The sequence below is a fragment of the Monodelphis domestica genome, chromosome 3 (genome assembly GCF_027887165.1).
Source record: "Monodelphis domestica isolate mMonDom1 chromosome 3, mMonDom1.pri, whole genome shotgun sequence".
Lineage (NCBI taxonomy): Eukaryota > Metazoa > Chordata > Mammalia > Didelphimorphia > Didelphidae > Monodelphis > Monodelphis domestica.
The window spans coordinates 360,827,146-360,839,885 of record NC_077229.1 but is presented as its reverse complement, the minus strand read 5'-3'; the positions used below and the strand labels follow the sequence as shown (position 1 = coordinate 360,839,885).

The 12,740-nt window shown below is 35.7% G+C and overlaps 1 pseudogene; it reads left to right on the top strand.

Annotated features, from left to right (window-relative positions):
• The first annotated feature begins 8,896 nt into the window (after nt 1–8,896).
• LOC100618018 (NEDD4-like E3 ubiquitin-protein ligase WWP1) lies at nt 8,897–10,145 on the top strand (annotated as a pseudogene).
• Nucleotides 10,146–12,740: the final 2,595 nt, after the last annotated feature.

Genomic DNA, 12,740 nt, shown 5'->3' with positions numbered 1-12,740 from the left:
TGTCTACTTCCTCTCTCTGTTAAATGTTGGAAAATCCTATGACAATTGGAAAGAGAATTATTTACTCTATTGCCTATCCTGAGTTAACACTAACTTAAGTATCTCACTAGATGGTGAAGATAGGATTAACTCTCCTTTGTCTACCTCTAAAATTGAATCAACAAAAGATTGAACACCCTACTTAGTGCTAGGTGAGAAATCAGAAAGATACTTGGAGAATCCTCCCCTTTTTTTAACTCAATCAGTCAGAAACTTGTGAATTCTTTTAAGAGTTTATACACTCGGAACCTGTTAAATCAGTAAACTGAATCTTTTTAATGAGAAATTGATCTTCAGAAAGTGAGAAGTCAATCTCACAGACATTCCCCCCAGGGCAGTGCTAAACAATTTGGAAACTGTGATTGGCCCCTATGAAGAGACCAGGAGACAAGAAGTCACCAAAAAACTAATCCCAAACTCCCTCAGAGGAGATTGTCTTTGAGAAAATAGTCTGAAGAGATTATCTTTTAGAGATAATCTTCTAACTGGGGAGATCCTTGGAGGGAGCTTTGCTGGAGACTGAGGCTTGGATCCTGGGCTTGGAGCTTGTCTTCAACTTTAACTCCTGGACTACTTTGTTGGGTGAGTGAAAGGCTGACTACTTTCCTAGTTTCTTAAGAGACTAGCTTCCATCTTGGAGGAGGCCACCAGATGTCCTGGTTGAGATAGGATAAATAACTTTTCTATCCCCCTCACATTTCTCTTTTTTTCCTCTCTATTTATAAATACTTGTAAATAAATTTCTGACTAGAGATATGATAAATATTGGAAACCACATAATTTCATAAATTTGTTGTCCAATCATTTATTTTCACCCTTACACAGTATAGGGACAAGTTGGTGGCATAATGAATAAAGTGCTGAACCTGATCTTTCTGAGTTCAAATGCAGTCTCAGACACCAGCTGTGTGAGCAAGGGCAAATAATATAACCCTGTGCAACTCAAGTTTCCTCATCTGTTAAATGATTTAGAGAAGTAAATGGAAAATCACTCCAGTAACCCTGAAAAGAAAATCTCAAAGAAGCTTGAGTCAGATATGAGTAAAAGTAGTAAACTATATTATTACTTCTATTTCATTTCATGAAATCCTTGATTGATTCTTAAATGTCTCTAAATCATAAACATAAGGATAATGATCCTGTATGTTCTTAACCTGGTTGGTTTTTTATACTCAACTTTTAGAAGGAGGTCAGCAAATCAGGAGAATGAATTAAATAAGTTAAAGTCTTTTTGTTTTCTTTGCCATATAGGAAATAAATGATTATGACTCTGATTGATTATTGATGATTATTTGGTGAAAACTTCAATTAAAAGATATGGAGAAGTGGTTCTGAAACATTTGTGTTTTTTATTCTTATGTGGCTTCCTGTAAATAAATTTGTTGCCTACCTAAAACACTATGTAAAACTAATGACTAGTATTACCATAATATTAAAGAAGATTCTATGATCTCTGAGAAAAGCAGAATTAAAGTAGCTCAAATGAAACATGAGATGAACAAATTTAGAATTATCTCCCTCCCAAATGTTCATATAGGATATTTGTTCCTCACCTTTCATAGTATCTTCTGAGCTTACTTTAGTCTGATCAGTCACAGTCAGTGGCACACCGAATAATGACATAAATATAGCGATGTCAATTTGTATATCTTTTAGTACAAAGGACAACAATCAAGTAACCAAATAGCTAATAATTTCTTGAAATATATCTAGGTCAGTTGATTTTCATATTAGATCTTTCACATTTTATTTTATTTTTTATATTCTGTTTTCTTTGTTTTATTGCTTTGTGGTGTCTTATGGATTCACTAGCTTCCAATTTTGTTTCTCCTTTTTTTTCCCATTTGTAATGTTATGTGTTTTTAAGAATTCCATTTGTTTAGTTATTTTTTTTGCCTCTTTAATCATTTGGCCAAGTTTATTTTTATGATGTGATTTTCTTCATTATTTTTTGTCTTTCCTTTACCAAGTCGTTACTTTGCTTTTCATAATTTTTTGCATTAACCGTATTTCTTTTCCCACTTCTTCTGCTTTCAGTCTCATTACTTTATTTAATTCTTCCCAGAATCTACATTGCATTTAGATCTATTTAACATTTTTTTTTGAGATTTCGCCTATAAATATTTTTACACTGTGGTTTTCTTCTGAGTTCATGCCTTGATCTTCCCTGTCATTATGATAGATTTTTATGGTCAAGTGTTTTGTTATTGTTATTTGCTCATTTTTTCTAGCCTATTTCTTAACTTTGAACATTATGCTTTTGTTGGGCCCTGCTCATATAGGGATGTTGAAGCAGTTTTCCTAGCCTCAGGTGTCAATGTCTTACTATTTTCAGAGCTAGTTTTACAGTTCTGCAAGTTTTCACTGCTTCCAAGGTGGAGTGATCCAGGGGAAGAGATGGGGTCCCTGATTTCCTGGTCTTCTCTGCTGTCTTTACACAGGAAGGGGTGCTCATTCCATACAGCTGGGAGCTCTATCACTCCTCTTGGTACTGTAACTGTAACTAAGTGCCTTGCCATCCTGAAGCCACAAGTGCTAGTGTTTCTCTCTGCCCTGGAACAGTGACCCAGAACTGTGTATGGGTAATAGAGTTTCTAGTTAGTGACAATTGCAACCAGCCGAGGGCCTGTGAGAATTTCTTTCTGACTGCTCTTGGCTAGGGGCTGAGAGTTTCTGAAGCTGTTATGCCTGCCTGCTGTTGCTGCTTTCTCAGCAACCTTCACATCCTGCTGCTGATGATGTTTCTTTGCTCTAGGCTGGCTCCCCACCTGGTGTCACAGATCTCTCCTGACAACCTCCCAAGTTTTCTTAGGCTAGAAAAATATCTCATTCTGATGTTTTGTTGACTCCATTGTTTAAATATTTTATTTGAGGATTAATTTAAACCACTACTGGGTTTGTACCCCAAGGAGATTAAAAATATTTATACAAATATATTTATAGCTGGCCTTTATATTGTGGCAAAAATATTGAAAATGAGGGAATATCCCTCAACTGGGGAAAAGGCTGAACAAATTGTGTTATATGATGGTGATAGAATACTTTTGACTATGAGGAATGCTGAACTGCTCAATTTCTATATGAAGTGGAAAGTTCTCTATGAACTATCCAGAGTGAAATGAGCAGAACCAGAAGAATGTTGTGCAAAGTAACTTAAACTTTGTGGGATGATCAAATGTAATAGATTTTGCTACCAAGAGCAATGCAATGACCAAGAACAATCCCATGTACCTAATGAAAAAGAATACTATCCACATCTAGAGAAAGAATAATGGGAGTAGAAATGCAGAAGAAAAACATATATTATCACTTGTTTATGTGAGTGTATGATTTGGGCTTATCGTTTTAAAAATATTACTGTAGTATAAATATGAATAATATAGAAATATGTTTTGAGTAATAAGACATGTATAAACCAGTGAAATTGCTTGTCAGCTCTGGGAGGGAGGAGGGGAAGAAGGGAGTGAGAGAACATGTATCACGTAATCATGTAAAAATATTCTATAAATAAATAAATAAATAATGGAAAAAATTGGAAGGAAATAAGAAGAATGTTCAGCTGGCTTGCTGCTTGTACTCCAACATCTTGGCTCCAAACTTTCTTCCAGATTATTATAAAAAAAGCACATTCTGACATAAAGACCATTGGAGGTCAGATGGGAGACCACTGTTTATGGAGAAACTAATGATCTATTTTTAATAAAAATTGGATTCACTAAACATTATGTATTTATTTACATAATTATAGAATTACTAGCAAATATTTTCTATCTTGGGGAAAAAACTTGCATAAAGACAGGAAACATATCATTTGAAGATCAAATCTCAATACACAATTTTCCCCAAATATCTGAAGTGTTTTTCCTTTACTAGGTATTTTCCCTTCAGTATATGGTATTGCTAATAATTGGTCTATTATTGAGAATTTAGTAATAATTTGTTTTATTTTATTTCAACAGGATATGACCTATAATATAAAATGTTTAATTTTAAGGCAGAGAAAGGATGACCTTAGTAATTATTTATATACTAAATAAAATCTAAAACTTGGTAGAAACATATTAAAACATTAATTTTTAGTCAAATAGGAAAAAAATTCATTGCACTAGAAAAATAACCTGCATGATTTTGAAAGACCAGATAAAAACAGATTTCTAGATCAAATGCATTTATTTCTTTGATAGAAAGAAAGACAAAAGAAGGGGCATAGATTGTATTAATATGGTCTTTAATTCTCTAATACAGCTATTACTGTCAATAAATCAGTAAGATGTGGTAAGACTATAACATTTCACTATAACATTCTATAGTAGGACCCAAAGATTTACAAGACATAGCTAAGAGTCTCTAAAAAGAAAGTGTAGCCATAAAAACAGGTCTAATTATTCAATGTTAAATTGTTTCAATGCTCAATTGTTCACTAGGCTTAATGAAACTGCACTACAGATTGTGTTTCTGGGACTTTGAGATAGCACGCAACCATTTGATATATCAAAAAGTTAAAATCAAATTCTGCAATATCTTGTGGGTATTACAAATATGACAATCTCATCAGTGTAAGAAACCCATGAGGGATTTATATGGAAGTAGTATCACAAGATTTGAAATATTTGATTCCTATGAAGTTTAAGAATCAGGAAATAATGAAGTTGATCTCCCTGAATCCTAGAGTCCTTGAGAAAAAAAAAACAACAGAATTATCAATCATGTTCATAATCTGAATGACCTGATAATAGTAATTCAAATTCCTGGTGGCATCTTAATTAGTCACTGAAGAGAGGGAAGGAGAGATTTTAATCATTAGAGATGGAATTAAAGGATCCCCAATCTAAGAATACAGGATACCATAAGTAAAGGCAAACATATATGAGAGGACAAGGTGTAAAGGTTAAAAGTAGGAATTTGACAAAAGTGAGGAGAGCAGTTGAGTAAAACACTTAGTTTAATTTGAGAAGAAGTACAGATAGAAAATAGAAAAAGAGGAAAGAGATTATTTTTCTAATGCCCTATGACCATACCTAAATTCCTAATACTATCTAAATTTTCTAGTAACCTACCTCTAACTGTCTTCTGAGGACAGGTTCTTCTTGCCTGGCAAACACCAGACCTACTCTATCTAAACCTATCCACTCTAAAATTGATTCACTAATTACCTATCTTCCTAAATAATTTGAAATCAATTCTTCAATTAGTTTCTATCACCCAGCTGTCAGTAGCCAATTGCCAGTCACCCTTGCTTCAGAGACATACCTCCTGCTCTCTCCAGATTCAGAGGCAAAAAGCCCTAACTTCCTTATCTCTCTCCTGGTCTCCATAATGAAATCTTCAGCTCTGGCTCACTAATTCCAGTCAGTTCTGATCGACTTAGAAATCCTGCTCTCTTGCCTCTTAAAGAGACAGAGGGAGAGATTAAGAAATTCCCTTTAACAAAGAAAAACAAGCTATGGGCAGAAAAAATTCACCTAGATGCTTAGTTCATCTGGGAAATATGGTACTGATACCCCCAGTGACTAATTTATTCATTTCAGATCCCATCATTCTTCTTCTCTATATACATAGCTGACTTCTCAAATTTTAAGGAGGACTCACTTACATCTGATTGAAAGTTTTTTTTTTTAATTTTCTGAGTTAAAGTGCTATAAATCAGAGTCCTAAAATATATTATGGAACCAATAGTAGAATAGAGACAATCAGGTTAATCAGCTGGAACAAAGAGGAAGGAAAATCTTTGCTTGGTGATTAGAACTGGGCTCCTTCATGCTCCCTTGGAAATTAGATAGGTTTGATAGGTACATTTGTATATGTGCCTGAGAAATGATCTCCATGTCTTAACTCAAGATCAATCTAAGGGGAACATCAAACAGGTAGCTAAAAAGTAATTTGAATCTAACACATAATTAATCAAAAATCTTCACGAAAGTTTTACCACGTGCTTAAAAAGACACATAAGAGTGTTGAAGTAGATAAACTTTAAGATCTGTTTTACTTTTAAATCTGTGATATTATTATCCTGTGAAGTTGAGTAGAAAATGGATTCAGTAATAATGGTTCATAAACTTGTTAATGTGCTATTGTTTTTATTTTCCCCATTTTTTCTATTATTGTTCTTTTAATGACACTAGCACAACTCCCAAAATGAATAAAAACATAGTTTTATAATAAGAGGGAACCTTAGAGATGACTAAATATAATTCCTGAATTTGAAAAAAGAGTCTACAGCTCACAGTTCTTTCCCAAAGTGGTAGAGGTAATAAAGAGGAGAATCAGGGTTAGAAGTCAAGTCCTTTGAAATATAGTTGAGGTTTTTGTTGTTTTCTTTCCCCACTCTACTGTCTTGGCTCCCTGATAGGATTAAGACTTAAAGAAAATAGTTGAGCATCAGTCCTACTATCTTTAGCATTAATTAGACCATTAGTAACAGATTTTAATTTGAATTCCTGCTTAATAGTTTAAAGATTTCCAAAAATCTTCAAGGTCAAAAGTATGAAAAATGCTAAAATGTATAGTTTCTATAAAGAGCTGTTAAAGTTGTGGCCTTATATAGTTTTAGAATAAAGAGAATTAGAAATGTGGCAAAATATATTTGGTTAAAATTTTTAAAAACATTTCTTAGAAAAACTCTGTTAAATGATAGGACTTGAAAGATAAAATAAGTCCTAGATACTACTATAAAAGAGGTGTTGATATAAAGGTAGTAAAGGTGTTGTGATGGGTATTTGTGGGAATGAATGCATGGATATATTTACAAATAACTTTGACCCAAATCATGAGATGAATGTAGAAGGCTAGACAAAGGAATAAGAAATTGCCATTTCAGTTATTAAAGAAGTAAAAAAAATCAAGAAAGGTTTCATGAATGAAGTATCATCTTATAAAAATTATAAAAGAAATACTATTATAAATTGCATTGATGGTGGCAAAGTAGTGGAGTGAGGAGGGAATTAGCTTGATTTTACCCAAATTCCCCTCCCAAACACTTTAAAACAAAGTCTCTTACCAAATTTTGGAATAGTGAGCAGAAGATCTCAGAGAATCAGCAGAAGGTTTCTTTCCTTGGGGAGAAGGGAGGCTCAGTCCTCAGCAGACAGCCTCAGTCAGGGCAAGCAGCAAGCCAAGGGTGAGTCCTTGTCCCCATGGCAGAGAAGCTTCAGCCCAAAGTAAGCTAAGAGTAGGTTGTGCAGAGTAGAAGTTAGTAAGGAAGTGCAAACTGTTCACTAGGCTAAATCAGGACTCTAGCCCCAGGGTAGATGCCCAACAAGGCCCCCACTGTGCAGGCTAACATTAAGCCGCCAACCCCAAGGGTTGCCAGCACTGAGGGACCAAGAAAGCGAACAGTGAGGTACCCGACAGCTGAGGAATGTCCATGGAATGTCAACAATGAGGAACCAAACTGGTGCAAGGCAAGAAATATTGATACCCACAGCTTTACAAGGAAATAACAATGCCCCTACCCTGTGGAAAAAATCAGCAATGCCCCATATTGGGCAAGCATCCAAGAAATCCAAAGTCTAAGATCTTTTTAAAGAAATTTTAGGAAAAAAATAATAAATGCTGTGGACCAGGAAAGCAAATCTTAATGGAGATGATACTGTAAGGATGCTTGTAGAAATCAGACACTACATGACGAATTTGGGAGTGAACTTTTGAATATAATGAATTGAACAGAGGTGGGGTTGAGGTCTCCATTTATCCTGATTGTAATTTTATGCTAAAAAGGGGGATGCCCCCTAATGGTTCTTTGTCAATGTACATCTCAATATTTTTTTTTCTTTCTTCCTCTCCTTAATTAACCAATGGTAGCTACACCCTCCATGAAATTTACAATATTTTTTGTGCTCTTATGCACACCAATGAGAAAATACTGAATGTATTGACTCCTTATGTAGAATGAATCATTGGGGAGAATGCCATGTTAATCTCCTCAAGGACTAAGAATGGAGAGAAAACATGCTGATCTCCCAATGAATTAGAGAAGAGGGGTTGTGTGAATTAAACATCTGGGGGATGTCCAACCCAGGCCAATAACCATAAGAATCACAGTGTCATCTGTCTTAATTTGCCAGAAGAGCAAACCAGATTTCTGACCAGCAGAAATCATAGAAGTCAGGGAATGTTAATGATTATGGGGGAGAATTTAGACTGAGCTTGAAAAGTCAGTACATGAAGCTCTCTGGCTCAATCTCAGCCATGGACTTGTACAAGGACCACTCTCTCTAAGCCACCTAGATTATCCATGTAAGCCCTCTCTTGACCCCCAAGGCTGGAATCCTGCAAGTCAAGCTTTTAGGCTCTGATCCCTTCCTGAACTCAAGCCTGCTCCTCATCTGGCCTTAATTTGTCTGGCCCTGCCATATGGGCAGCTGGGTCTCCTGACCCCTTGCTTCTCAAATCGACCAGGATCCATGGAGAATCTCAAATCTGATAGTAGCAAAAAATTGGAAATTGAGGGGTGTATCATTTGAGGAATGGATGAAAAAGTTATGGTATGTTGTAGTTCATAATTAATGACAAGAAGGATGATTTCAGAAAAAGCTAGAAAGATTTACATGAACTGATACAAAATAAAGTGAGCTGATCCCCAAAAAACATTAAACACAATGACAGCAATATTACTTGATGAAAAATTGTGAAGATGTACCTATTCACAGAAATGAAGTGATTAAAGACTCAGGATAGACACTCAGGATAGAAAATGTCATCTGCCCTCCAAGAAAAAAACTAATTGAGTCTTATTGAAGATTCAAATGTACTATATTTCATTTTCTTTCTTTTTTTATTTTGAGATCTCATCCACAAAATGACTAATAGAAAATTATTTTACAGATGTAAAATCTATAACAAATTGGTTGCTGTTTCAGGGGGAGATAGGTCAGGAGGAAGGAAAGAAAGGTCAGAAGAAGGGTCAGAATTTGGAAATTAAAAAAATTTAATGTGTTATAAGTTTATGCTATTTTGTTTAGTATAACAGGGGAAATTAATTTTTTAAGGTAGAAGAAAAATGCTATTAAAGGGAAGGAAGTGTGGGTTTGGACTTTGGGAAGCATGTATTTGGGGACTGAGGTTTGGGTTTGGGGTGGTGAAGAGTGTCTTTGAGTCTTAAGTCTCTCCATGGAGTCATGGACACAAGGAGTCCTTGCAGTTTCAAATTGTCTGCATGGTTTAGGAGCTAACAACAGGGTAGCTGTCACTGGAAGAAGGTGATACTTGTTTCAGGACTGTAAAGATATCCACTTCTGGCTACTGAAGGAAGAGGAGAAGGCATCACTGCAGCATCCACCGCAGGGAGCAGACAGGCAGGGTCTTGAACCTTAGAGGCAACATGCTCTAGTAGAAAGAGCAGCACTGGATTTAGAGACAGGAAGAAATCTGAGTTTGAAGTCGACGTCCACTTTTTACTGTGTGACCATGGGTTAAAACTGAATGATAGGAAATGGCCAGAGCTTCACCATGGTCTGATACAAGTAATAAACAGAATGGAAGATCACAGCTTCAGGAGACTGTTTCTAGTGCCAAACTGAAAAGAAAAAAGAACTGGTTTGGAACAGCTATCTATACAGAATTATTTGTAGTTGAAGAAATTAAAAACTGGCAACATCTAGTCATTCTAATCCAAAGTGGGATGAAAAGTTGTCTGAGGATGTAACACTTCAGATCAAATCAGAATTTAGAGTGTGGAGTCATCATACTTTAAAAACAGATGCATGATTAGGAAGAGCAAGAGTAAACTCGAGACAAGCTCTTGAAACACACACACGTGCACACAAATTGGAAAAAGTGAAAGAACAATTAAAATTATTCTTGGAAAATAAGAACGGAATAGTACAAAGTAGTGAATTGACAGTTGTACTTGATGGATTCATAGTGGAGTAGAAAACACCAATAAATTACCCTTCCACAGCAGCAGCCGCCAGAGAAGTACAACAGAATAGTGATTCCGTGTATGAAAGCAGACATTTCAGCAAGGACTACAAACAAATCTGCCACTGAAGTTTCTAATGGAATAGATAACCAAGCACCTAGAAACACAGTCACCCAAAATTCACTCTGAATGGAGACACAATTTAGAGCACACTCTTATCTTTCTCATATTGCAAGCAGACCTAAAAATATACTTATATGGCTCGGTCTGCAAATAACCCTGTTAATGGAGTGTCCTTGTCATCTGCAGCAATGAAAAATATACCTGCTGTTGGGGTTGTAATAGGATCAAAAGAAACTCCCACATTTACTGATTACACTAATACTAGTGCATACTTTGCTTCGACCAGTGCAGAAATGGTACATTTAGATTTATGTATTGCAGACTATTCTTCTAACTTAAAAAGTAGTTCTGCTATTAAAACAGTCAAACCAAGACAGATTTCTAATGTCCCTGAAGAAGCTAAAGGACAACAGCCTCTAAATTCCTTTGCAGGACCTTTGCCATCAGCATGGGAACAGAGAAAAAAAGCTTCATGATAGAATCTATGTTGATCATAACATATGAACTATCACATGGGAGAGACCACAGCCTTTACCACGAGTTGGGGAAAGAAAAGTCGATGATTGTGTAAGAGTTTATTTTACGGATCATAACACCAGAACTACAGGGCAACACATTTCTATGGAATGACTTAGAAAATGAATGCAAAATCTCAGCATCACCAACTTCAAGGAACTATGCAACAATTTAACCAAGGATACTTCAATTTGTCTTCAAAGCAATCTTCAGAAAAAGAAACTTGTGGTCCTTTGCCACCAGGCTGGGGAAGAAGAATAGAATCAAATGAAAGAGTTTACTTTGTGAATCATAATACAAAATCAAGACAGGGGAAGACCTAAGAACTCAAAATTTGTTGCCTGAAAGTCCTCCCCCAGAAGGCTGGGAAATCACATATATCACAGAAAGGCTTAAGTGGAAACACAAAATATTGGCATTTAAATATTCTTATTTTGGGAAAATCTCCATAACTAAAAGTCCAACAATTGCTTATGAATGCAATTTTAGAAAGCAATTTACACACATTTCCTATATTTGTGCCAGTCTGATGTACTACTCAGTCATGTAAAAATCAATATATCCCACCAGACATTGCAGACATTTCCAACAGATTAAGGCTCTAAAACCCTTTGACTTGAAGACAAGGTTGTATGCAATATGCAGAAGAGAAAGACTTGTTTATGGTTGTCTGGCAAAATAATGTTGTTGTTGTTGTTTTTTGTTTGTTTTTTGCTTTCTCATGAAATGCTTAATCCTGTGTATTGTTTCTTTGAGTGTACAGGCAAAAGCAGTTACTGCTTTCAGAGTAATTGAGCATCAACAATCAATCCAGACCATCTTTTATACTTTTCTTTCATGGATGCTTTATTACTATGATACTATTTCATGGCTAGTTTATTAATACTGGTTTTTCTTTGCTGATCTACTAGTGGATGCTGAGTGAGAAACTTTTTATTGAAGATTTGAGATCTATTGATCCTAAATTCTTCAACTTTCTCAACTGTATAAGAGGCAATAACATTGGAGAATGTGACCCGATTTATTTTTGGGTTGATATAGAGATTTTTAGAAAATGATTTCACATGATCTGAAGTTGGGAGGTTCTTTTTTTTTAAAATATATTTTATTTGATCATTTCCAAGCATTATTCGTTAAAGACATAGATAATTTTCTTTTCCTCCCCCCCCCACCCCCCATAGCCAACGCATAAGTCCACTGGGCATTAGATGTTATCTTGATTTGAACCCATTGCTTTGTTGATAGTATTTGCATTAGAATGTTCATTTAGAGTCTATCCTCTGTCATGTCCCCTCAACCTCTGTATTCAGGCAGTTGCTTTTTCTCGGTGTTTCCACTCCCATAGTTTATCCTTTGCTTATGAATGGTGTTTTTTTCTCCTGGATCCCTGCAAGTTGTTCAGGGGCATTACACCGCCACTAATGGAGAAGTCCATTACGTTCGATTATACCACAGTGTATTAGTCTCTGTGTACAATGTTCTCCTGGTTCTGCTCCTCTCGCTCTGCATCACTTCCTGGAGATTGTTCCAGTCTCCATGGAACTTCTCCACTTTATTATTCCTTTTAGCACAATAGTACTCCATCACCAACATATACCACAGTTTTTTCAGCCATTCCCCAATTGATGGGCATCCCCTCGTTTTCCAGTTTTGGGCCACCACAAAGAGCGCAGCTATGAATATTTTTGTACAAGTCTTTGTGTCCATTATCTCTTTGGGGTACAGATCCAGCAGTGCTATGGCTGGGTCAAAGGGTAGATATTCTTTTGTCGCCCTTTGGGCATAGTTCCAAATTGCCCTCCAGAATGGTTGGATCAATTCACAACTCCACCAGCAATGAATTAATGTCCCTACTTTGCCACATCCCCTCCAGCATTCATTACTTTCCTTTGCTGTTATGTTAGCCAATCTGCTAGGTGTGAGGTGATACCTCAGAGTTGTTTTGATTTGCATATCTCTGATTATAAGAGATGTAGAACACTTCTTCATGTGCTTGTTAATACTTTTGATTTCTTTATCTGAGAACTGCCTATCCATTTCCCTTGCCCATTTATCAATTGGAGAATGGCTTGATTTTTTGTACAATTGATTTAGCTCATTATAAATATGAGTAATTAAACCTTTGTCAGAGGTTTCTATGAAGATTTTTTCCCAATTTGTTGTTTCCCTTCTGATTTTAGTTATATTGGTTTTGTTTGTACAA